Source organism: Oryctolagus cuniculus, chromosome 16, assembly GCF_051225735.1.
Source record: "Oryctolagus cuniculus isolate XC-2025 breed Fujian yellow rabbit chromosome 16, ASM5122573v1, whole genome shotgun sequence".
Classification (NCBI taxonomy): Eukaryota; Metazoa; Chordata; class Mammalia; order Lagomorpha; family Leporidae; genus Oryctolagus; species Oryctolagus cuniculus.
Genome location: NC_142882.1, coordinates 40,418,150 through 40,444,344, shown reverse-complemented (window position 1 = coordinate 40,444,344; position 26,195 = coordinate 40,418,150). Strand labels below are relative to the sequence as shown.

Here is a 26,195-nt window from a genome sequence, read left to right as displayed (position 1 = left end):
ATTTTTGTAAAACAATGTGAATATAATTAATATTACTGAACTGTATGCTTAAAAAATGGTCAAATTGGTAAGTTTAATGTTTTCTTTTAATTAAGCTTTTTTAACAAACAGAAAACTCAAGGTTTTTCACACAATACAAAGTGTACCCTGGTTTTGCATGTGAGGGGCTGCTAGTTTAATTCTACCACACACCATGATTTGCCACAATGGTTAAGGGAAGAGAAAGGCAGGCTGACAAAGTCACCAATACAAGAGTTTATTTCAATTTGACTGTAGTCGGCATTTATTATCTGATCAGATTACAAAAATACCATAGGAGACACCTTAGTTCATCCTTCTAATAAGTCGATTGATCTGGTTTTCCCTGTTGCCAGCATCCCCACCCTCTACAAAATGGGTGGTCTTTTTCTTCATCCCACCATGGGCAGAAGATAACTTGAAGGGCCACAAGAAGTTATTTGCTTCCTTGAAATGTTTCCCAACAGTATAGATCTTGTGCATCAGATCCTCCATGCAGATGATATTGTATTTACCAAGAGAACAGGCAATCAGAGTGTTTTCTGGCAAAGCAATTCAGTTCTTATTGATTTTCCCATAGCCATGTTTGTAAATTAGTTCATTTACTGACTTCAAACTTGGGTACCCCACGCAATATAGGTTCCACAATCCTCAGCATGTTAATCGAGGCCTTGTTGAGCTTAACAAAGGTGCCGTAAGATCTGGCGAAGGCAAAGAAGCTGCAGCACTTTTTGGACTTTGGGGCTCACACCATTGGTACCTCTGATCCTGATGACAAATGCCAGCTTGGGTTCTGCAGGTAGGTGGAAGTTGCCAGCTTTTGTTGCCGTCCTCGCCATCCGAATTTCAGTTCTGTACATCTGCCTGTATTCCTTGTGATAGCGCTTCGCTTTCTCATAGATAAGCTTCCTCCTTGCCTTTTTTTTTTTTTTTTTTTTACAGGCAGAGTGGACAGTGAGAGAGAGAGACAGAGAGAAAGGTCTTCCTTTGCCGTTGGTTCACCCTCCAATGGCCGCCATGGCCGGCACACTGTGGCCAGTGCGCCGTGCTGATCCGAAGCCAGGAGCCAGGTGTTTCTCCTGGTCTCCCATGGGGTGCAGAGCCCAAGCACTTGGGTCATCCTCCACTGCACTCCCGGGCCACAGCAGAGAGCTGGACTGGAAGAGGGGCAACTGGGACAGAATCCGGCGCCCCGACCAGGACTAGAACCCGGGGTGCCAGAGCTGCAGGCAGAGGATTAGCCTATTGAGCCGTGGCACTGGCCCCTCCTTGCCTTTCAAAGCATCTTTTGGACAAATTTCTTCCTCAGGCACTTGATCTTCAGCTCTGAGAAATTCCTCTGCTTTTTCTTCAGGGTTTCTGGCACAGCAGGCACCTTCTTCTCTTTGGCACCCTCCATGGTTCCAGCCGGAAAAGAGGAGGTAAGTTTAATGTTTTAAAACCACAATTAAAAGGGAGAGCAAGGAGGTATCCACATTAGGAATATGTTCTTTATGAAAAAGAAAAAAACTATATTTGGACTCAGATGATTTTAATTCAGACTCTAGCCCTCAAACTAACAGCCCCTCATTCCCCACCACAGACTCATAAATTGAAGCTGAAACCTCCCATTTCATGGTACTCAAAGGTATGGCCTTTGGAAGATCAACTAGATCATAAGTGTAGAGCCCTCAGGAATGGGATCAGAGTCCTCTCTCTCTCTCTCTCTCTCTCTCTCTCCACACACACACACACACACACACACACACACCATGTGAAGACACAGTAAGGAGACAGACTTCTGAAAAACATGAAGAGGGAGCCCAGCGTTGTGGCTCAGTGGGTTAAGCCATCCCTCGCAACACCTGCTTCCCCATCTGAGCTCCAGCTCAAGTCTCGCCTACTCTGCTTCTGGTCCAGCTTCCTGCTAATGCACCTGGGAAGGCAGCAGAAGCTGGATTCAGTGCTGGGGCCCTGCCATTTACTTGGGAGACCAGGATGGAGTTCTTGGTCCCTGATTCCAGCCTGGCCCAGCCCTGGTTATTGTCAGCATTTGGAGACTGAACCAGTGGATGGAAGATCTGTCTCTCTGTCTCTAGCTCTCTATCTATCCCTTTGCATTTAGAATAAATGAATAAAAATAAATCTTGAAAAAAATAGGAAGAATGCCCTTCAGTCTAGCACAATGAACTTAGATGGGCCAGACTCCAGATCCTGAGAATTTAGTGTGTGTGTTTGTAAGTCACCAGTCTAGGATCTTTCATTACAGCAGCCAGAACTAAGAAAGAGGGCCTTCCGACAAACATAAAAATGTCTTTCAAGCTAATTCCGTGGCAGCTTCCAGGCACTGTGATGTTGCTGTCTGAATTAGAGACAAAAGGTCTAAGTCTCTTTTGATTTCTCTTGAAAATTCATGTGTTGCTGTGCTTGTTTATACAGAAAAGTGATGATGTGCTTTGAGAAGCAATGAGCTAGCCAAAAGATTTTTTGCCTGCCTTGAAAACCGTCATAAAAATCAGTGAGACACTCTGAGATGCAATGATTTTGAACAGTCCTTGTCTCGGCTGTTCAAGAACAGATTTTTTTTAATACTATTTGTTGAACTTTTTACTTAGTGTAGAGTTAATCATATGTGTATAAAGTTAATTGAAAAGAGATCTTGGTAAAAAATAAGAATGGGAAGAGGAGAGGGAGGAAGAAGGGTGGGAATGCAGGAGGGAAGGAGGGTAGGGATCACTATGTTCCTAAATTTGTATATATGAGATACATGAAGTTTATATACCTTAAATAAAAGGCTTCTAGATAAAAAGAAAAATTAGAAAAAATAGACTAATTACAGAAACACATGAAGGATACCAACTCTACGCAGGGCAAAACTCAAAATATGGGAGCAGGTCCATGTTCTAACTAGGGGAGTAGACTTTCTCAACCAACAACAGAAAAGTCTCCTAAACTTTCATTTCTTGTGGTAGTGACGACAGTCTTGAGCGACAGACTTGACCATCAAAAGTCCTCCAATTTCAATGACTGAAGCAAAACACATCTTAAAGTCACCTTAGGTGAACTTTCTACAATGCTGGAGGCATTTTGAAGAAATGTTCATCTTCAGGCAAGTCTAGGAATGTGTGAACCTTCAACACATAAGGAAAAAGGTTACGAGTGGTGAAGACAGTCAATTACAATCTCTGAACCTATACTGAAAGTGATCAGTGCCTGCTTTTTTATAGATTAGATGATAAGGGCAGTGAGAAGAGATCAGAAAAATGGAGACCAAGGGTGTGGTCAAATGTTAATTTGATGAAATTCCTTGATCATGTTAATGCAAATATTTCCTTAAAAGAGAAAACAAGGAATATTTTTAAAGCTTTCATTCTCCAGACCTGGCCTGAAGTATTCCCAAGACATGAAATGCAGTTTTGCAAAAATCAATGGGAAGAGGGAGTTTACCATTGAGAAATACAAGAGGAGCATCCTAACGTCTATGAAAGCACCAGCTTTGTACATCAAAACCTTGATTCCTACATGATGATGAACCAAGACCAAGAGAAAGCAATGAAAGTGTCGCTTCCTTTAATCCAAGGACGATCAATTCCTATAAGAAATAAGCTATGTTTTAGCAGTTCTGAGAGCACAAGGATCTAAGAGAAAAAAAAGTTCACTGTGCACAATAGGCAACACTTGGGTGAATTATAATTAGCTTTTTCCAAAGGGCCACCTAATATCTGCTACTCCCATGTGATCCAGGACATCAGTCCTCTGGTCCCCAGTGGAGCAAAGCAGTGAGCAGTGAGGACACAGACCGAGCAATGCAGAGCTATGTACAGATTTGGCTCAGATTTGGAACAGCCAACCTGTGACCATCCACAGGCATAGAAGACACTCAGTGTGTTTTCTTCTTGTAAATCAACTCTGAATGATATTATTTTAAAAAATCAGCTTGTTGCTTAATTGATGCCTCATTTGTTCTCACTAAAGTTTTACGTAATTGTTCTAAGATTGTGTTTCCAGAATTTGGATGGCTTTAACATAATTCTTAAGGACATACCATTCCCAGTTCATTGATCCCTCTAGAATGAGATTGTATAAGTATTGCATTTTAATTTAATTAATTAATTCACTATTACCTAAAATATAATTGAAGTATGCCATGATCAAGCAGTGATGTTTGAAACATGCAAAATCATTTTTATGGGCTGTAAGGTATGATAAGAAGCCTGTGAGATTCATTTCATATTTATGTCAATGATATTTGACTTGTTGAAAATAAATAAATCAACAATCCCTATTGATAACATGTGTATTTTTGTTAGTTTGGCCAAATTCATTGATTAATTTTGTACAGTTGACTTTTGATGAGCATTTATTTTTATTATTTTTCTTTTTTACCTTGTTATGCTGTTTATAATATTCTTTGCACATTAAACATTTCTAAATTTTATTCAGCCAAAATAAAATACCCTTGCACAGCTTCCGGGAAACAGTCTCCCCTATATAAGTTTTATTTTCAATTTTTCACCCCCTCTCTGTATTTTTATAGTTTCAAATTCAAATATTTAAAAGTCTGTCCCCACCCCTTTATATAAATAAGAATTCAAAATCCAGCATCATTTTCCCTCTATCATATGCCAGTCATAAATATGACTTTTGAGATAATTCATGTTTTCTAATTATTTGCAATGTTATTTCATCAGTTATTAGGTTCTCATTTGTATTCAGCTATATTCACATTGCCTTATGACAGTAAACATAAGGATTTTAATAACCTATCGTGATAGTGAGCCACCATATTTTCTTTTACATTTTTCTCTTTCTTAATTTCTCTTGGACATTTAATCTTTCATCTAAATCTAGCAGCATTAGGTCAGGTTCTCTTCTGACCCCAGGAACACAAAATTTATAGACTAACTAAAAGAATTTACACTTTCCTATCTTCATCGATCAGAAAAAACATGATTTTACATTTACTTACACCTCATTCATATATTAGATTTTTGTCACCATATGCTACATATTTATTCTTAGGCTCTGTTGGTAGATATTTGAACTTGTTATGATTCTGAGTATTGGATTTTTTTTTGTTTTTTTTTTCTTTTTTTTTTTTTCACAGGCAGAGTGGACAGTGAGAGAGAGAGAGACAGAGAGAGAGAGAGAAAGGTTTTCCTTTTCCATTGGTTCACCCCCCCCAATGACCACTGCGGCCAGCGCACCGCGCTGATCTGAAGCCAGGAGCCAGGTGCTTCTCCTGGTATCCCATGTGGGTACAGGGCCCAAGCATTTGGGCCATCCTCCATTGCACTCTCGGGCCACAGCAGAGAGCTAGACTGGAAGAGGAGCAACCAGGACAGAATCCGGCACCCCGACCGGTACTAGAACCCGGGGTGCCGGCGCCACAGGCGGAGGATTAGCCTATTGAGTCATGGTACCAGCTGAGTATTGGATATTTTGAAATAGTCTTTGTTGTCTATTTTCTGTACCTTCCCCATCCTTTTTTAAAAATTTTAATTTTAACTTTTAATTAGTTTTCAACAGATTCCATGTGATATGTAGGTACAATTCACGATCATAATAATATTCCCTCCCTCCATCCTGCTCGCTCTCTCTTTATCTCCTTCCCATCCTCCTTCCTTTTCCATCTTTTTTTTTAGTTTTTGAGATAGCATATTTTTAATTTACATTTAATTTTTAATTTACATTACAGTAAAGGCTTTAATATCTCACTGATAAGAAGTTTAACAAGTAAAACCAAAGAAACCCTGATTTAGTGGGACTACAGAAACAGTTATAAATAATAATTGAATGGAAAAATGACCCATTTTTTAATAAGTTATTTAGTGTTAAGACATTAGGATGGTATTATACAGGAAGATCTACCAAAAATGTGCAAAATATTCTTGCCTTTTATTTGAGCACTAGAGAAAAATTTGGGAAGTGAAGAAAGTATTTGGCGAAAACTATGATGTGAACTGAATCTGCCCCCATATCACCAGCACCACACAGACCAAAGCCATGTACATCCTCACTCAGAGGCCAAGAAGAAGGGAGGAGAATGAAAGGGCTGGACCTTCTAGTGTTCATGCTTCTTCCAGCCTTGTTCGAAGGACCAAAAGCTTTATGCAGTGTTAGGCTGAGGATCCCAAGATCCTTGATGACCAAGATGATGCCGGCAGCAGGCGATAGGTAGAAAATCAGAACTCACCCCATGACAGTGTTGTCACTGGGTGGCACTCAGACACCTGTCTTACGGAAAATCTCCCTCAACTCCCAACACACACACACACACACACACACACCAGAGCTCAGCTTGTTACAGCGATGGCAATTTCTTCCTTTAGCTTTTTTTTTTTTTTTTTTTTTTTGACAGACAGAGTGGACAGTGAGAGAGAGAGACAGAGAGAGAAAGGTCTTCCTTTCGCCATTGGTTCACCCTCCAATGGCCGCTGCGGCCTGCATGCTGCAGCCGGCGCACCTCGCTGATCCGAAGCCAGGAGTCAGGTGCTTCTCCTGGTCTACAATGGGGTGCAGGGCCCAAGGACTTGGGCTATCCTCCACTGCACTCCCGGGAGAGTGAGTATTGGATATTTCGCACTCACAGCAGAGAGCTGGACAGGAAGAGGGGCAACCGGGACAGAATCCGGTGCCCCGACCGGGACTAGAACCTGGTGTGCCGGCACCGCAGGTGGAGGATTAGCCTATTGAGCCACGGCACCAGCCAGATCTGGAAGAATGGACATTTTGATGATATTGATTCTTCTGATCCATGAGCATGGAAGATTTTTCCATTTTCCATTTTTTGGTATCCTCTGCTATTTCTTTCTTTAAGGTTTTGTAATTTCATCGTAGAGATCTTTAACTTTACTCCAAGGTATTTGATTGTTTTTGTAGCTATTGTTAATGGGATTGATCTTAGAAGTTCTTCCTCAGCCGTGGCATTGCCTCGCGTTCCAGCACTGGTGTGTTGAGTCTGCCGCTGGTGTCCCGAACTGTGGGCTCCCATGCTCTCCACGCAGGTCCGCTGTGAATCACTAGTTCCAGAAGAGTTTCCTCTGCGGTTTCTTCCCCTACTCTTCCTTGAACCTGCAGTATCTCCACTTTTATTAAATTGTCTCTTCCCGGACTATCAGTGTGCTCCCTTCCTATTCCGCCATCTTGCCGCTCTCTCTCAGTTCCAGTTTTATTACTTGCCAGCCAGATCTGGAACAGTTTTAACACCCCTACCCTCACATAGAGACTTTGGAGTCAACTGCTCTCCACTTCCGGTCCCTGGGACTGAGGCCTCTTGGGCCCTGCTCTAACAGCATGGCTACTGCGAGAATGTCCTATAAGTGGGAGCACGTGGTGGGAAGCCTCCTGAATCTGACAACTTTCACAAAGTACAATGCATTCTGATTTGTCCATTGGGTTGCACCAGTCAGCAGCTTATTGTTTTGACTGCTAAGCAGTATTTCAGGAGATGGGAGAACCACAGTTTATATCCTCTCCAGTGGAAGAACATTTGGGTGGTTTCTAGTCTGTATGGTCCTGTAAACACTTGCCTACAGGTTTTTGTGCAAACAAAATTTTCATTTCACTTAAGTGAGGTGACATTGGACTGGTGGGTCAAAGGAGAAATCAGTATTTGTTTATCTTCTCAAGGAACTGTCAGATTACTCTCCAAAGTGACTGGGTCATTTTGCATATCTACCATAAATGCTTAGAGTTTCATAATTATGCATCCTTGACCGTAGCTGGTGTTTATTTAAAAGCTGGTGATGTAGCTGTGTGGTTTTAATTTGCCAAATTTCAATGATGTTGAGCATCTTTCCATATACTTCTCTGGCAGCTGTATGTCTACACTGGTGATGTGTTTGTTCTAATATTTTAGTTAATATTTAAATGTTGTGCTGTTGTTTATTTTCCTATGTGTGCTCGGGTTATCTTTATATTATGCTATGTAAGTGCTTTAACATCTGTAACTTGTGATTAGTTTCTCCAGTTCCTATGATTTTAGCTTCCAATTTCTCAACAGTGTCTTTCACAAAGCATGTAATTGTGCAAACCCAATTTGATAGATATGTAGATAAATAGCTAGATGGTAGAAATAGGTGATACATCAGAAAATTTTTTTCAGATTTATTTTATTTTTATTTTTATTTTAAGGAGTTACAGAGAGAGGTAGAGACAGACAAATACAGACACACACACACACACACAGAGGTCTTCATCAGCTTCACTCGCCAAATGGCTGCCACGGCTGGAGCTGAACCCATCCTAAGCCAGGAGTCAGGAGCTTTTTCCCGGTCTTCCATGAGGGTGCAGGGACCCAAGGACCTGAGCCATCTTCCACTGCTTTCCCAGGCCATTAGCAGAGAGTTGGATAGGAATTGGAGCAGCCAGGACTTGAACCCACACATATATGGGATGCCAGTGCTGCAGGCCAGGGCTTCAATCTGCTGTGCCACAGTGCCCACCTCTAGATGACATACATTATATAGATGATAGGAAGATAGATCGATAGATAGCTGTAGCATTTTATCTGAGAAACTTTGTCTAATGAAATTCACAGGTTATTTCTATAGGTTTTTGATAGAGGTTTTCAATTAGGTGTATGATCATTTTAAATTAATTTATGTTTATGTTGTAAATTTCAAGGTAAGTAAATAAACATCCAAAAAGTCAAAAATTGCTTAACCATTTTACTACTGCTTACTCAAAAATCGTACTTATAGTAAGTTATCACATCTATAAGAATTAATTAGAAATAAAATTCTTACAAGTAGTTTATCCAAAGATTTTTATTTATTTGAAAGGCAGAGTGACAGGAAGAGAGGGAGAAACAGGAGAGACAAAGAGTTATCTTCCATATGCCGGTTCACTGCCCAGACATCCCCCAACAGCCAGAGCTAGCTCAGGCTGGAATCTCCCATGTGGGTAGAGGGATCTAAGTACTTGAGTCATTATCTGCTGCCTCCAAGGATATGCACGGGCAAGAAACTGGGTCAGAATCACAGAGTAGCCGGGACTCAAACCAGGCAAATATGGAAAATGGGTATCCCAAGCAGTGGCTTAACCCACTGTGCCACAACATCTGCTCCAGATTAAAGATCCGCTAGGGGAGCAGGGAGTTTGGGACAGCAGTTAAGATGCTGCTTGGGGCATCCACATTCCATATCAGAGGGCCTCATTCCAGCTCCGGCTTCCTGTGCTTCTGACCCAGTTTCCTGCTAATGCACACTTGAAGGCAGAAGATTATGGTCTAAGAACTTGGAGTGGAGCTCCTGGCTCCTGGCTTTGGCCTGGCTTAGCTTTGACTGTCATGGATATTTGGGGAGTCAACCAGCAGTTGGAAGATCTCTCTCTCTCTCTCTGCTCCCCCCTACCTTTCAAACAAAAATGAAAAAAATTCTGAGGCTCCTTAATCTACAGCAAACCTCTTATGAATGAATATATGAACATATGAATTCAAAAGTCAGCATTTGATTTTTGACTCATATTTTAATAGAACTTCAAATTCTTGCCTCTATAAACTCAAAAAGTGATGGAAATTGTAACTCATAAGATTGCCAAAAATCTGGCTCTGGTCTTTTTTTGGTTTGTTTTTATTTCAAAATATTTGTTAATAAAAGCTAGGGATGTAGACAACCAAACAGGGGAACTTTCTCAGTGCCAGGTAACACAGATTATCCCATTCAAACCTCACACCATGGGGTTGGCAATATAAAATGCCAGGGTTTTTTTTTTTTCTTAGCTGTGGAAACAAACTCTCAAGAGAGTTTGGGCAACTTGCTGTGACTTTGAACTTGGCTGTCTTTTTCTTTTTTGAAGGTTTAATTATTTATTTAAAAGACAGAGTTAGAGAGAGGGAGAGACAGAAGAGAGACGGGCCTTCCATCCACTAGTTCACTCCCAGATGTCCACAAAGACGAAGCCAGGAGCTTCTGTGTCTTCCACGTGGGTGTAGGGGCCCAAACACTTGGGCCTTCCTCCAAGGCTTTCCCTGGAGCAATGGCAGGGTGCTGGATCAGGCATGGGACAGCCGAGACTCGAATCAACGCCCATATCAGATGCTGGCACCACAGGTATTGGCTTTATGTGCTATGCCACAGTGCCAGCCCCGAAACCGGCAGTCTTACTCAGGGTCCTGTGTCCATGCTCACACAGACTGCCCCTTCAAGTCTATGCTAACCCCAAAGTGTGAGGACTGAGATTGTCTCCTGAGAGAGTATGCGACCCAGGACCACCACCAATGCCTACCTCTGACGGAGTCGGTTCAGGGAAGGAAAATTCTCTTCAGTTTTCTCGTTTCTCATTAAGCTTACCCTTGGCAAAAAAGACAGGCATCTCCTGCTTTTAAAGTTAATTCATCTGCAGTGCAGGCATCTGGGCGATGTCTGATTTGTCCCCCAGCACCACAGACTACCACCCAAGAATTATTTTCCAGCTCCTGGTTTCTGATGCTTGAAAACATGCTTCTGTGGCTTCTCAGCCTATCCTACAGCATCAGGGATATAGAAAATCTTCATCTTGAAAGCCTCAATAGAGCTTGGAGTTGTCGTGTAGTGGATTAAGTTGCCACCTGTGATGACAGCTTCCCATATGAGTGGCCTCCCGGCTGCTCCACTTCTTATCCAGCTCCCTGCTAATGCTCCTGGGAAAGCCGCAGAATACGGCCCCAGTGCTTTGGCCCCTGCCACACGTGTTGGGGATCCAGATAGAATTCCAGGTTCCTGGATTCAGCCTGACATAGCCCAGCCATTATGATCATTTGGGAAGTGAACCAGCAGAAGGAAGATTCTCTCTCTCTCTCTCTCTCTCGCTGTCATTTCTCTCTCTCTCTCTCTCTCTCTCTCTGTAACTCTGCTTTTCAAATAAATACATAAAACTTTTTTTTAAAAAAAGAGAAAACCATAATAGCTACAGAAATGTTTTCATTGACCACTTACCTGTGGCAGGGTACACAGCAAGACTTCCTTTGACAAAAGCAGCTCTTACAGCACCTAACTTTCGGTCAGATTTCTAAATAAGAAATCTGCACACCAGGTTTTCCTGGCTAGCTCTCCCCACACAGGAGATCAGCACTACAAAGTAGCAGTCTTTCGGAAGTCATAAGCTGTGATACACTTGCTGATTGACTGATGTTAAACGGGAGACTTTCCTTTTGATAAGCTATTTTTGTGATCATTCCCAGCATTCCTTTGTACTGTTTCAGCCACTGCTAGCAACACTGCTTAGGTAGCTTCCCCAGTCACTTGCATATGCCTCGTTCTGATTTATAAGGATAACCCAATTCCAGTGTGCAATATTCTGATATCTTTAGTGTAAGCATACTCTCATTATACTTTTAAATCTTGTCTTTAGATATTGTAACCAAATACATAAATAAAGCCTAAATTTTTTTTAAAAGATACTCCATGACACTTTCAAGTCCAAAAAAAAGTTCTTCTATGACAAAAGACATCCAACACGTCAGTAGCATTTCCTTTGTCAGTTACCATTGCAAGCACTTCATGATGGCAGCCTAACTGTTCTGGACATGGTCTTACGAGGTATTGTTGCAATCCCCATTTTACAGAAGGAGAAGTCAAGGCATTGAGTGCCTTCAAGCTTACAGAGCTGGAAAGCAGTAGAGCCAGGTACAGTTCTCAGAGTCTACTCCTAACTATTATGCCACACTGCCTCTCACATAAAGGGTCTTCTTGGGGCCTGCGCTGTAGTGGGTAAAGCCACCACCTGCAGAGCTGGCATCTCATATGAGCACCTGTTTGAGATCTGGCTGCTCCACTTTTGATCCAGCTCTCTGTTATGGCCTGGGAAAGCAGTAGAAGATGGCCCAAGTCCTTGGGCCCCTCCACCCACATGGGAAGACCAGGAGGAAGCGCCAGGCTCCTGGCTTCAGGTGGATGCAGTTCTGGCCATTGCGGCTAACTGGGGGGGTGAACCAGCAGATGGAAGTCCTCTCTCTCACTGTCTCTCCTTCTCTGTGTAACTCTGACTTTCAAATAAATAAATAAATCTTTAAAAAAAGGATCTTCTTTCTACCCTCAGCCTTCCACTTGCACAGCCAATCCTTTTAGGGTAATGTGGAAAACCTGATGGGATTCCTGCAAGGCACAGAATAAGAGTAGGGAGCAGGCTAACATACAGAGTCCCTGAAGTCTGTGCAGCACAGGTCATTTCCCCTCTGTGCAAACCCAGGAACTGGAAGCTTGAGTGAGCTTCAGGGCCTGTCTTCCACTTTGGCTTCCAGGAAAGCCATGATGAAAACTCCCCAGGGCTGCGTTACAAACTGTGCAAGAGCAGACAGAGACAAACATGACCGTGGCTGAGAGGAGAAAGACAACAAGGCTGAAAATACACCTCTCAGAACAACCTCCCTGCCAACGCCCTCATTGCCAAGCCATTAGTCGTGACTTAACTTTGAGTGCAAGACTGAGACAAGCATGAGTTAGAGGAAAGAGTAGAAGTTTAGGATTTAGACAAGTCTGGGGCTCAGGGCTGGCCCTGCTACTCCTTTGACAAGCGACCCCACAAGACACCTGTACAAAAGGGAGAGAAAAACCATTTAATCAGTGATTTAAGATAATAAGTGGAACAATTTTGTAAACTGTAAAAACAGAAGATATTATCAAACATCAGATATTATCATTCTGTCTGAGCAACCAGAGTTTATTATTCTCAGTTGCTATGCATGTTATCCAATTGGCTACACCATTCTGGGTATGCATTGCTGTGTCAAAACATTCTTCTCTATGGAATAAGCTATATTTCATTGGTGTTTATCATTGGTATTTTCATTAGCAATAGTGTGTGTATGTGTCTGTATCTAGATTTTATATTCTTACAAAATACTAATTCACTTGTATTCTGCTTTGCAACATACCACATTTGGATGTTTTGTATCTCTCCCTTAGACTTAGTTTCTCAATCCTGTTTTCACCACTATCTAATGATGTTATTGTCTGGAAGATGTAAAAAATGTGGGAATGCTGGAAAAGATGGAATATAGGAAAAGAGGAAAAATTTTGGTGGGAAATTTCTCACAATTAACTTTTTTTAAAAAAGATTTATTTTTTATTTATTTTAAGGGCAAGGTTACAGAAAAACAAGAGATCTTCCGTCCTCTGGTTCATTCCCTTAATTGACAAAACAGCCAGGGTTGGGCCAGGCCAAAGCCAGGAGCCAGGAGCTGCTTCTAGGTCTCTCACATAGGTGCAGGGTTTCAAGTACTTGGACCATTGTCCACAGCTTTCCCAGGTGCATTAGCAGGGAACTGGATCTGGAGTGGAGCAGCTGGGTCTCCAACCAGTGTTCAAACGGGATACAGGTGTCACAGGAAGAGGCTTAACCTGCTACACCACAATGCTGGCCCTAAATTAGTGTTTTTATAACAAAGAGTTTAAATCATTTTTTCCCATAGATATTCATTCTCGAGGGTCAATTGTGTGTATGTATATGTTCAGGGAAAAGCTATAATTTTAAAACCACTTTCCTGAATTATTTTATAAAAATTATGCTTACTATAGAAACAAAATAACAACAAAGAAAATAATTCATGTGAAATCTTACGTCTTAACTTTTTTTGTTTTGTTTAAGGAAGAAAAAAAATGTAACTTTCAAATGTCTATATCTTCTGATGAAAATCATTTTTAATGTCAAAGGCTCAGCATAGTAAAAATATCTGTAATTTCAGAGAAAAAATACTTTCAGGTAAAGTCTACATACAGGTAGCAATCCTAGTGAGGAGTCACCACAAGCTGACCTCTTCAAATATGATCTCTGAATAATGACTAAAAACATTTGGGAGGGGCCGGCGCCGCGACTCACTAGGCTAATCCTCTGCCTAGCGGCACCGGCACACCGGTTCTAGTCCCGGTCGGGGCTCCGGATTCTGTCCCGGTTGCCCCTCTTCCAGGCCGGCCCTCTGCTGTGGCCAGGGAGTGCAGTGGAGGATGGCCCAGGTGCTTGGGCCCTGCACCCCATGGGAGACCAGGAAAAGCACCTGGCTCCTGGCTCCTGGCTTTGGATCAGCGCGGTGCGCCGGCCGCAGCGCGCTGGCCGCGGCGGCCATTGGAGGGTGAACCAGCGGCAAAGGAAGACCTTTCTCTCTGTCTCTCTCTCTCACTGTCCACTCTGCCTGTCAAAAAAAAAAAAAAAAAAAAAAAACATTTGGGAGGAGTAGAGTAAGCTCAGGCTAGGAGCTGCTCAGGGAAGGAATGGGAGAGAAAGTCCAGGGACTGTGGCTGAACTGATCCACAATGAAGAAATTTACTATATTCTTTCAGAGCCACTTCCAGCATGATGGTAAGGCTTTTGCTGTCATGAATTAGGTAACTCAAAACTTCAATTTCCCACTGTGTTTTACCCCTCATTGCTTTGCAAATCATTCAAAGGCAAAGCCCATAAGAAAAAAAAAATTCATGCCTATGAATAATCATATTTTAATATTGGCACAAAGGTAAATGGATGATTTTTACAACTCTCTCATTCAACTGAAATACAGACATGTAGCCATATTTCAAAACGAGACCTAATTCTCATGTTCGTTCTAAGGGAGGAAATATGCATGAAACAGTTTCAAACATGGAACTACTGCTGGGATGTAGCACCAGTAAGAGAACACAATACAAAACACTAACGGAACTAGTCACGTCCCTTGACTGACGGATGCCAATTTTTCTTTTCATGGTTGAACAGGGTGCCCAGTGCCACCAAACAACACGCTGCTGCCTTTAATCCCGTGACAAATTTAGAAGTCAAATTTAGAAGCATAGCTTTTTCCTTTACCACAGTGCAAAGAAAAGCACTCAATCCAAAACATGTGGTGCCACTGGTGTAGCCCCGGAGGGCCTGGATGTGAGAACAGCAGTGCAGGCACGGCACGGGGGTGATCCAGTCTGACACGGCACCTGCAGGTGTCTCTGGGCCCTGAGGCCCATCCACAGACCACACTGCCCCACAGTGACGGAGCCCTCCATTAATGCTGACTACCTGCCCTGGAGATTTACTGATTTTGAACTTAGATCCAAAAATAATATTCTTCCACATTTAGAGCATAGATTTTGATATTACCTCAGTAAAAGTAATTTAAAATTCATGTGACTTTTTTAAAAATGTGATTGGCAGCAAATTTCGTTGGAGTTATCCCATGTATCTTGGAAGGAATTTTGACATTTTTAATATTCTTCATCTCTTTCTTTTATATTTAGTTATTTATTCATAAAATAATCAATCCAGAGACGTTAAACTACTTTTAAACACTACTAATAGCATTCTATATGTTAAATTTAGGTTAAAATCAATTTTGGGGACTAGAAGAAAGCTACTATGAAGTACAAAGGTTAAAAAAAGTCCTTAGAATGTAAGGGTTTGTTTACTAAGAGCCCCAGTTAGTTCTACCTAAGACTTCATTAACCTTTGAACATAGTCTCTAATAGATGATACTAAATACCTAATTACGAAATAATTAGAACTATGGTGTTGGGCAGGACACCAGAACATTTGTAAGTATTAAGCAGTAACATTTCTTATAGTAATTCAAGGCAATTATTACATCAATTGGCAACTTATTCATGTAGAATGTTTGCATTGTGTGTGGGTGAATAGGGTGTCTGTGGGTTCCCATGGAAGAACAGTAGAATGATCACAAATAATCCAAATTTACTCAAGAGGGAAACTTACAAGTTTCCAGAAAGCTACTATCAGTCATTTGGAGAATCTGATACTTTGCAAAATCTTTTTAAATCATTTTAAATATCGAGCTTTGAACATTTTGTAGGGATGTCTTTATTTTCAGGTCTACAGAGGGCAAAGCAGCAATTGCCACAGGAGGAGATAAAATCCTGGCTGCTTTTGACAGAATTTCTGGGAATCCCAAGTGTTTGACGGATGAATGCTCCCCTATTCAATCATCTGCACCATTAAAACCAACAAACAAACTTACTGTGATTGCAAAGCACAGTCTCCAAGTAGGCTAAAGACTTCTGGAGAACAATACAAGTAGCCCAGACAGTAGAAAATCTATTTAATGACACGCATGAAAATGTTCAAAGAGCATTTTTTTAAACCCTAATGTAGGAAGAGAGGGAAAATCTGGGAAGAAAGAACAATTAGAACAGAAGGAGAGATATTCTGATTCACTTATTTATAACCCACTTATCTTAACCTTTGTATGGATATTCATCCCAAAAATACTTCATAATTATGGATTTCTCAACTTTGTAATATCTATTCTCTACAAATGCACAAATGAAATGGTATTTGTTAGATATTTTGTTGACTTTCTATTAAAATGAAAATAAGTGGGAATAAGACAAAATGATAATGTTCAGTAGTGGTGAGGTAAGTGAATAAATACATCACCTGCTAAGAAAGAGGAGTTTCCATTTTCAACAGGGGAAGGATTCTTGAAGGACAATGCATAGCTCTAGGGGTCTTTCGCTATCTTGGCCTTAAGGTTTTCAAAACACACTTATGATACTATGGATACTAAAACTCTGTTACTGTGCCATGAGTGGGAATTTGGTCTAACGGTTAAATTACTGGCTGGGGTGGCTATACCCCACATCATAGTGCCTGGGTTCAAATCCTGGCTTTGCTTCTGATTCTAGAGGCAGCAGGTAATAGGTCAGGTTAGTTGGGTTCCTGCCAACCACGTGGGAGACCTGGATTGGGTTCCCAGCTTCCCCAGGCATTGGAGGCATTTGTGGAGTGAACTAAGTGGATGGAATCTCTCCCTGTCTGTCTGACTCTGTCTCTCTGCCTCTCAAATTAAAAAAAAAAAAAAAATTGCAAACAACATACAAAGGGACTTCAAAAAGTCTGTGGAGAATGGAATTAAAGACATTAGGTAAAAATTTTGAGACCTGTGCCTACGAAGGTCAGGGAGAGGGTTTTCAAAAGCTTTCTCACCAAAATGAACTTAGCTTTTAATTCCACCTTCCATGAACTTCCTGAAATCCTCTCTTATTTGGAAATAGTGTGTTTGGACATACTACATGTCCATGCCTCCTCTCTGTTCTTCTAGCAGTGAGACTCCAGGAGTCACCCCGAGGCTGCTCCCTGTAGCTGTTACTGGGATGTGTAGTCTGTGAACCTCAAGCAGATATTTGGTTCCCTGGCAAAACTCATCTGGACAGAGAGAAAAGAATCTTAAAAACAAAACTCAGATGTGCAAAAACAAAGTGATCCAAACGCTTGTTTTGCCTTTAACTTCAAAGGGCTCCTGTATGGAAAAGCCTTTGGGGAATACAAAGGGAAAGAAAGGATTTGGCCAAGAGAACAGAGGATGGGATCAAAGTATAAAGTTGTGAGGAAGCCTAGTAAACACTCCATTGCACTCATAGTCCTTGACCATGTGCTTCGAACAAAACTAAATTCACCCAGACTCCTCACCTAAGTGAAGAAGTAAGTACTCATAATGCCCATGACAGTATTTTAGTTATTTTAGTGGAACAATGTAACTTATTCCAGCATGAATGAATTTTTTCTTTTTATCCAGAGTAAATGGGTGTATATTTTTGAATCCTGCAAATTTTACTTCATCATGAATTTTGAATATGAGGATTAATTAATAATTCAAGTATACTTAAAGAAAAAATCCATATATTTTTATTAGTTTTAAAATAAATCAATATTTTACATACAAATGAGTGCAATCTATATGAAGCATAATGTACATACTTTAGTATGTTATATTGTTCTTGTACCTATATTGTTACTATCCTTTGAAATATTTCTTAACTCTCCTTATAATTAAATTTTAAGTTCATGAAAAATATTATTCCTAATACTTCTATTTTTATAGTGAAAATATTCTATTCTGGTTACAAACTAATATCCCTCCTTTTTTTGAAATGGTCTCTTTATTTAGATTAACAATATTGTATATATGTTTAGATGCTTCAAATTGGGGGCACAGTATATTATATTATATTCTTTTGTTGTATTGACCTAGTTCTCATTTTATAACAGCCTTGTTTGTCTCTTTTTATGTGGAATTCCTGTATGTGCTACTTGCTTCCTTTCTTTTGCCGCTTTCAGTATGCTCTCTTTTTTTGTCTTAAGATTTATTCATTTATTTGAAAGGTGGAGTTACTGAGAGTTAGAGGTAGAGAGAGAAAGAGAGAGAGAGAGAGGTCTTCCATCCACTGGTTCACTCCCCAAATGGCCACAACAGTTGGAGCTGAGCCAATCCTAGCCAGGAGCCTGGAGCTTCTTCCAGATCTCCCAACAGGTGCAGGGGCCCAAGGACTTGGGCCATCCTCTACTGCTTTCCCAGGCCATAGCAGAGACCTGGATTGGAAGTGGAGCAGCCAGGACTCGAACCGGCACCCATATGGGATTCCTGCACTTTAGGCGGCGACTTTATTCATTTTACGACAGTGCCGGCCCCCTAATATCCCTCTTATGTAATTTTTTTTTATTATATGAATAAATAAATTAATCTAAAATAAAGAAAATTACCTGTAATTCCTTTTCCCACTAACCATTTAATATAGATCATTTCATAATGTTCTTATCAAATTTTCATATGAAATGATAATTTTAAGAAGTGTCATCGGGGGCCAGCGCCATGGTGCAGTAGGTTAATCCTCCGCCTGCAGTGCTGGCTTCCCATATGGGTGCCGGTTCTAGTCCCGGTTGCTCCTCTTGCAGTCCAGCTCTCTGCTGTGGCCCGGGAAGGCAGTGGAGGATGGACCAAGTGCTTGGGCCCCTGCAACTGCATGGGAGACCAAGAGGAAGCACCTGGCTCCTGGCTTCAGATCAGTGCACCTCCAGCCATTGCGGCCATTGGGGACTGAACCAACGGAAAGAAGACCTTTCTCTCTGTCTCTCCTTCTCACTGTCTGTAGCTCTACCTCTCAAATAAATAAATAAAAAATATTTTTAAAAAAGTGTTATCTTTCTATATTTGCTTTATTTTATCTCATGTATAATATTTGTACATGTTACACATGGTAATACACACTTATATAGGACTATATATAATAAAATATCTTAGTAAGACTTTCTATTTTAGTAAATGTGCCTTGTTAATTTCTTTGACAATTAATATAAGTGCTTTATTGACTGGCTATAACATAAAATATTGAATACTGTTTCTCAAAATATTTGCTAAAAAGTCTTCCAAAATGTTCCAGATGGTTGGAAGGAGAGGAATGAAATCAAAGAAAGTTGAAATAGATGCAGAACAACTATTTCAGCACTTTCTAATGTATTTAATATCTAATTCAAAATTATGGCTTTATAGAAATGAAATATTTTATGATACATTTATGTAAGAAAATCATTGAAATCGTAATTTGATAAAATCTTGTTAATGTTCTGAACAAGTATATGTGAAAATTCTGATTTAATCATCTTCCTATTATTGAGTTTTTAAATTGTTTATGTTTCATAAACTAATAATAATAATTATGTGGTAAATATTTTCAGGCATTAATTTTTTTTAATTTATTTAACAGATAGAGTTAGACAGTGAGAGAGAGAGACAGAAAGATCTTCCTTCCATTGGCTCACCACCCAAATGGCCGCCACAGCCAGCGCTGCGCCAATCCGAAGCCAGGAGCCAGGTGCAGGGGGCCAAGCACTTGGGCCGCCCTCCACTACCTTCCCGGGCCACAGCAGAGAGCTGGACTAAAAGAAGAGCAACCTGGACTAGAACCCGGTGCCCATATGGGGTGCCGGCGCCAGTGCTGGCCCAGGCATTAATCTTTGAATAATGATCTTACTGCTAGGGCTTTCAAGTCATCCCTTCAAATGAAATTTGGAATCTCTTTCATGACCAACCACATTTGTCTGGAGATATACATAGGGTGCAAGAGAAATTTAGTCTATGGACTCTCACCATTCCCTGTCACAGCCCACATCACCACCACTAGTGTCCTCTGTTTTGTAAATTTAATTCCTTGATCAAAACAACAAAGCCATACATGAAGTCATATTTATCTAATTTTTCTAAGTTAATGGCTCTATGATGATATTGAAAAGAATGCTTAAAATGCATGCATTGTAGTGCAAGCTTCAGTTCTCTCAAAAAAAGAATGCTGGAAACAATAAATAGTATAACGGTGAATCTTAAGGGAGAAAATTGCTCCCCAAACAAGGGTTGCTTGTCACTCAGGGAAAGCCAATACTGTGAAACAGAGATAACAAACTTAAAGAATGGAAAAGTTTTGTCTAATTAAAAAAAAAGACACAATAAATTTTGTAATAATTATTTAAATAAATACATATAGAAAAAATAGAAAAGATAAAAATAAATATTGGTGTCTTTAAAAGAGTAAACTAAAGGCAGATCTCACAGGATTAACAGAGAGAATAAGCATGAAATACACTATTTGAAGATGAGATGAAGAGAAAACAAAACCTTAATATCATAAGAGAATAATATAAACCCCCACCAATAAGAACAGATAAAAACATTAGCTATGAAAATGCAAAATTAAAAAAATCGACTCAAGAAACAGAAAACCAATAGAACTTACATCATTTCAGAAATTAAACCAGTAAGAAATATCTACCTGTAATATAATCTGCATAACAAAAGAATTTAATGAACACAGATTCTAAAATCATGCATAAAATATTAGCAACCAAGATAAAGCAACATTTAAAAAATGAATACCTCATTACTATGTATAGTTTATTCAAAGAATGCAAAGATGATTTAGCATCAGAAAATTTATTACTGCAATGTGTTACATTAAAAATGTAAAGGAGAAATTATTTTGATAATTTGAAGGAGAAGAAACAATTTAATATCCATTCATATATAAGCTGTTAGCAAACAAGGAACGACAGAAAATATCCTACTCTTAAAAATCTGCAGCAAGCGTTATGCATACTAGTGAGATAGTAAAAGCATTTGGTTTAATATCAGGAGCTACACAAACTTGTCATTACTTATAAATTGTTTTAAATATTAAGACTAACCCAAAGTGAAGAGAAATTGGCATGTTCACACACATCCTCTGTGGTGCAGCCCCCAGGACGGGAAATCTATGTCGGCTGAAACGAGAAAGTGTGCTTCTGTATGACTTGACAACTTTCTGTTTACCCCCAAAATAACACTGGCACACAAGTATGTAAGAAAGTGTGAGTTTCTGTAAAGGAATTGTGTGGACATATACTGCAATATATTTTTTTTTTTGATAGGCAGAGTTAGACAGAGAGAGAGAGAGAAAGGTCTTCCTTTTTCCATTGGTTCACCCCCAACAAGTGGCCGCTATGGCTTGTGCGCTGCGCTGATCTGAAGCCAGGAGCCAGGTGCTTCCTCCTGGTCTACCATGCAGGTGCAGGGCCCAAGCACTTGGGCCATCCTCCACTGCCTTCCCAGGCCACAGCAGAGAGCTGGACTGCAAGAGGAGCAACTGGGACAGAATCTGGCGCTCCAACCGGGACTAGAACCCGGCGTGCAGGTGCCACAGGTGGAGGATTAGCCTAGTGAGCTGCGGCGCGGGCCTCATATACTGCAATATTATGTATAATAGTTAAAGGGTTGGAAGTAACCCAAATGCCCATAAATAGAGGAATCGTTAAATAAACCATGATACATCCATCTACTGTCTTACTAACATAGGAAAATCTCCAAGATGTATATTTGGGGGAAAAAAAAGAAGAAACAAATGGCCAAGAAAATGTGTATGCCCCGCTACAACTAAAATTCAAAAGAAAAGCAAACAGTAGCATGCATTGTACAGGCATAAACACAGACATGCCTTACAAGTAGGTCTGGACAAATCCCCACCAGGCTGATAATAACTGTCATTTCTGAGAAGCAACGCTGGATGTGGTCAAAGTCTTTACTTCCATCTGCAGTGACTGATGAGCCTGTGTTTGTGTATTATGTGTGCTATAATTATACACAAACTTGGAATGATCAGAGGCCAATAAGAGGTATTCTTCCAAATCAATAAATATTGTTTGCTACTTGAGTTTTTAAGAGTGTTTCCACCTTGACGATATTCCTTAATGTCCTAGGCAGGGGTGGCAAACGTCTGGCCAGCAGACCATGTGAGGCCTGCGAAATCATCTGGTCTGCTGCTGCCAAGGCAACTGCAGGAGGGTCTTGAAATTCAATAAATCTATAGCAGGCTGATGTTTAAACTGATAATTTCGCATGGCCTACAGATGATAGTATAAATATCCAAATGGCCCTTGGCAGAAAAAAAGGTTTCCCCACCCATGTTAGAGAAATATTGGATTTGGGATAAGATCAGAATAGTCTTGTGACAAAAGGCTAATTACTAGAGATACTGTATGCTAGAGGAGATCAGATGTCCTTAAAACAAAATAAGCAACTAAAATCTCCCAGGGAATTGATTGTGACCCAGGTTTTCCCTGACAGTATTTTTTTTTATTCCAAAGAACGAGAGGGGGGGCAAGTGCCGTGGCACAGTAGATTAATCCTCTGCCTGCGGTGCCAGCATCACATATGGATGCTGGTTCTAGTTTCAGCTGCTCCACTTCCAATCCAGCTCTCTGCTATGGCCTGTCAAGGGCTGGGCCCCTGTACCTGCGTGGGAGAACCAGAAGAAGCACCTGGCTCCTGGCTTCGGATTAGTGCAGCTCCAGCCATTCTGGCTATTTGGTGACTGAACCAACGGAAAGAAGACCTTTCTCTCTGTCTCTCCCTCTCACAGTGTCGCTCCCCCTCTTCGTGGAGGAACGACACCAAACCCTGCCTAGGCTTCATATCCGAGTCACGGCACCATTATGTCGCTCCCCCTCTTCGTGGAGGAGCGACACTAGACCCTGCGCTGTTCTTTTGTCTGCTCGGCCCTTCCCGGGTTTGCTGCTGGTTCTTCCCGGGTTGGCTACCGACCCTTCCACCTCTGTGGAAGGGCGGTTCCCCCTGCCACTTTCCCCACTTCCGCGGGGGAGCGGCACACCGCTGGCCGGCCGGCTCTCTCGGGGGCTGCACAGGTGTTCCCCTTAGATGTTCCTCTTAGATGTTCCTCGTGCATGCCGTCTCTCTCCTCCTATATAGTCCTCCTCCGCCAATCCCAACTCGGCTGCCCACACGCCGAGCACGCTGCTCTCCTCCAATCAGGAGCAAGTCCTACAGTTTATTGGCTGAACTGGAGGCAGCTGTGTAGAAGCTGTTTTCTTCTCTCCCAGCACCATATTGTGGGAGAGCAGATGCATAGAATAAGTCTTAATTCCAGTAACTTAGTCTAGTCCGGGTTGCTCCCCACACACAGTCTGTAGCTCTACCTCTCAAATACATAAATAAAATCTTTAAAAAAAAAAAAAAGAACAATAGGCTATGAACTGTAGATTCTTCTGTAGTGGCCAATCCTCTCCTCACGTGAAGGTATTCTAGGCTCCTCAAATCTTCCTGGAAAACGTCACGAGGATTTTCATTTGGTTAAGAATTTAGAGCTCTCCCAGTCACCATGCATCTTCTCCTTAGCCCAGAGGGAAGAACAGGATTCTCTAAAAAGTCGTGTGCACAATGGGAGACCAGGAGAAGCACCTGGCTCCTGGCTTCGGATCAGTGCAGTGCGCTGCCCGCGGCGGCCATTGGAGGGTGAACCAACGGCAAATGAAGACCTTTCTTTCTGTCTCTCTCTCTCTCTCACTGTCCACTCTGCCTGTCAAAAAAAAAAAAAAAAAGTCGTGTGCACATTGACCAGCACTGAAGGTCCAAGGAAGAACAATGGAGACCCAGAATCCTACCATGTTATTGCCACTTCCATTGTGTCACTGCTTGAGCGGCAAGATAGGAGGCCTAGGCTCCAGAACCTATTTATTCATCAAGGCTTGGGGCTTACTTTTCATATCTGGAAAATAAAGAATCTGTATCTGTATCTGTCCAAAACATTCCAATTCTATAAACTGGTGACTATTACAAACTGATCAACATACACTTAGAAATGCCATCATCCCTCGTAATATCTTGGGCCAACAGCTGTAATGCTAAAATCTGTACCTGCCTTCAAAAATACTACTTTTTAGATATTAGTCATTAGCATAATAGATAAATATGATTGTGCTGTAGCAGAAAATTCTTTTTTTTAAGATTTATTTATTTACTTGAAAGTCAGAGTTACACAGAGAGAGAAGGAAAGGCAGAGAGAGAGGTCTTTCATCTGCTGGTTCACTCCACAGTTGGCCACAATGGCCGGAACTGTGCCAGTCTGAAATCAGGAGACAGGAGCTTCCTCCAGGTCTCCCACATGGGTGCAGGGGCCCAAGCACTTAGGCCATGTTCCACTGCTTTCCCAGGCCATAGCAGAGAGCTAGATTGGAAATGGGGCAGCCGGGCCTCAAACCAGCGCCCATATGGGGTGCCGGCACTGCAGGAGGAGGCTTTACCTGCTATGCCACAACGCCAGCCCTAGCAGAAAATTCTGTTAGAGCAAAGTCACCTAAAATTTGGAAAAAAATAAGAAAAAAAAAACACAGAAACAAGGGACAGTACAGGCTATCTCCACCATAACTTCTCAGCTAGAAGCAGTCAGGCTTATAGCACTTTAGTGCTTGTCCTTATAAAGATTCATTTAAATGAAAACAAAATTTCTCTCCAATTTTGTTAAAAATCCCTTTACTGGCATTCTCAGAAAGGATTTTTGAATAAGGGTGTGGGTTAACTCTAAGTGTAGTTGGCTTTTTTCATTGGGAGAGAGAGAGAGAAAGAGAGAGAGAGAGAGGCTTCATGGAGGGCAAGAATCTGCCTGTCCTAAAATAATTCTTCCAAGGGCTTGTCATGGCACTACCCTCCACCCCTCCCTGGCTCCAGATTGCCTTTTGCAGACTCAGTTCATGCCTGAGAGAATCAGAGTGTGAGCAGCTGGAGAGCAACCATAGGCAGACAAGTTAGCACATGGAGCAGGGCTGAAGTCAGTCTTAGGTGTTTACAGAACAGCAGGGGGTACTTGCTGAACAGGGAGAGGACAGTCCCCAGGGAGCGCCAGGCAGCCAACCTGATCAAAATGGGCAAAACCAGGGAAGGGCAGATAGGAAAGAAGGGAGGGTTTGACTGTGAATAGTAGGCAAACTGGTTCCTTGGTTCATAGTTGAACCCTCGCCAGAGGCTGTCATTAACTTTAATCATTTCAAAAGCCATTTTGATAATTTTGGGGTGTGTTTTTGTTTCACTGTTTCTCATAAGTAGTGCTCATTTGTCACGATTAATTCCACCCCTGTATTTTTCTGATCTTTTTTTCCCCTCCTAAATGAATGAGTTAACATCATGCAGAAAGGCTTAATATCTAAAAGTAATCCCATGTTGAAAGAAAGTAGAGCAAGCTTGCAGAAGCACACACTAACTGACATAATTGCATCCCATTCCCTAGCATTTGAACATAATCACCAGCTCCACCTCACCCCACCTCCAAGACGGGGGAAGAAAACAAATTAAAGCAAAGTCATTCCCATTAGTTATAACTGATATAAAAGCAGGATGAGAACTTCATGATTCCTTAAGCATTCCAAAAATTAGATGATTAGATACATGATAGAAATGGATTACATATATATGATATATTTTAGATATAGATGATAGATATAGATGGAAGATAGACGTATTTGTTCAAGTTTATTGACATACAAGAGCAAAGCATTTTGGGATAGTTGTCATTAACACCTGAGAGAATATCTTTGCAAGACTGAATATTGGCCAAGTGACAGTTAAGTTGATTCATAATAAATTGTTCTTGTCACTCTAAAATCTTTGTGCTCTCTCAAGAGCCAGCTAGAAGGCATGCAGGCAAGTGGACTTGAATATGTAATACTCAATGAATTCTACTTGCCAAGGGTAAAATTACATGGAATTTCTCTACTAAAAATAATTTATCGGAGTTATATTAAATGGGCTGGCCACTGATGATTAATATTGTCAGCCTTTAATTTACATGTTTTAACTATATTTATTACTTTAAATATTTAAAACTACTTGAAAAGCAGAGTGACAGAGAGAAAAAGAAAGAGAACTCTTCCATCATCTGGCTTACTCCACAAATGTCTGCAATACCAAGGGCTTGGCCAGATGAAGTTAAAAGCCCAGAACCCCATTTAGATCTCCCAAATGCGGGTGGTAGGTACCCAAGCACTTTGGCCATCATTTGCTGCATCCCAGGATGCATAGGCAGGGAGCTGAATTAAAAGCAGAGTATTCAGGATTTGATCCCAGGCACTCCAATAAGGGAAGCAAGTGTCTCAAGTAGTAGCCTAAGTGGCTGCACCAAAACACTTGCCCCTAAAGTATATTTAATATA

General features: G+C 41.1%; 1 pseudogene; it reads right to left on the bottom strand.

Annotated features, from left to right (window-relative positions):
* Positions 1–303: 303 nt before the first annotated feature.
* LOC127487773 (large ribosomal subunit protein uL30-like) lies at positions 304–1,417 on the bottom strand (annotated as a pseudogene).
* Positions 1,418–26,195: the final 24,778 nt, after the last annotated feature.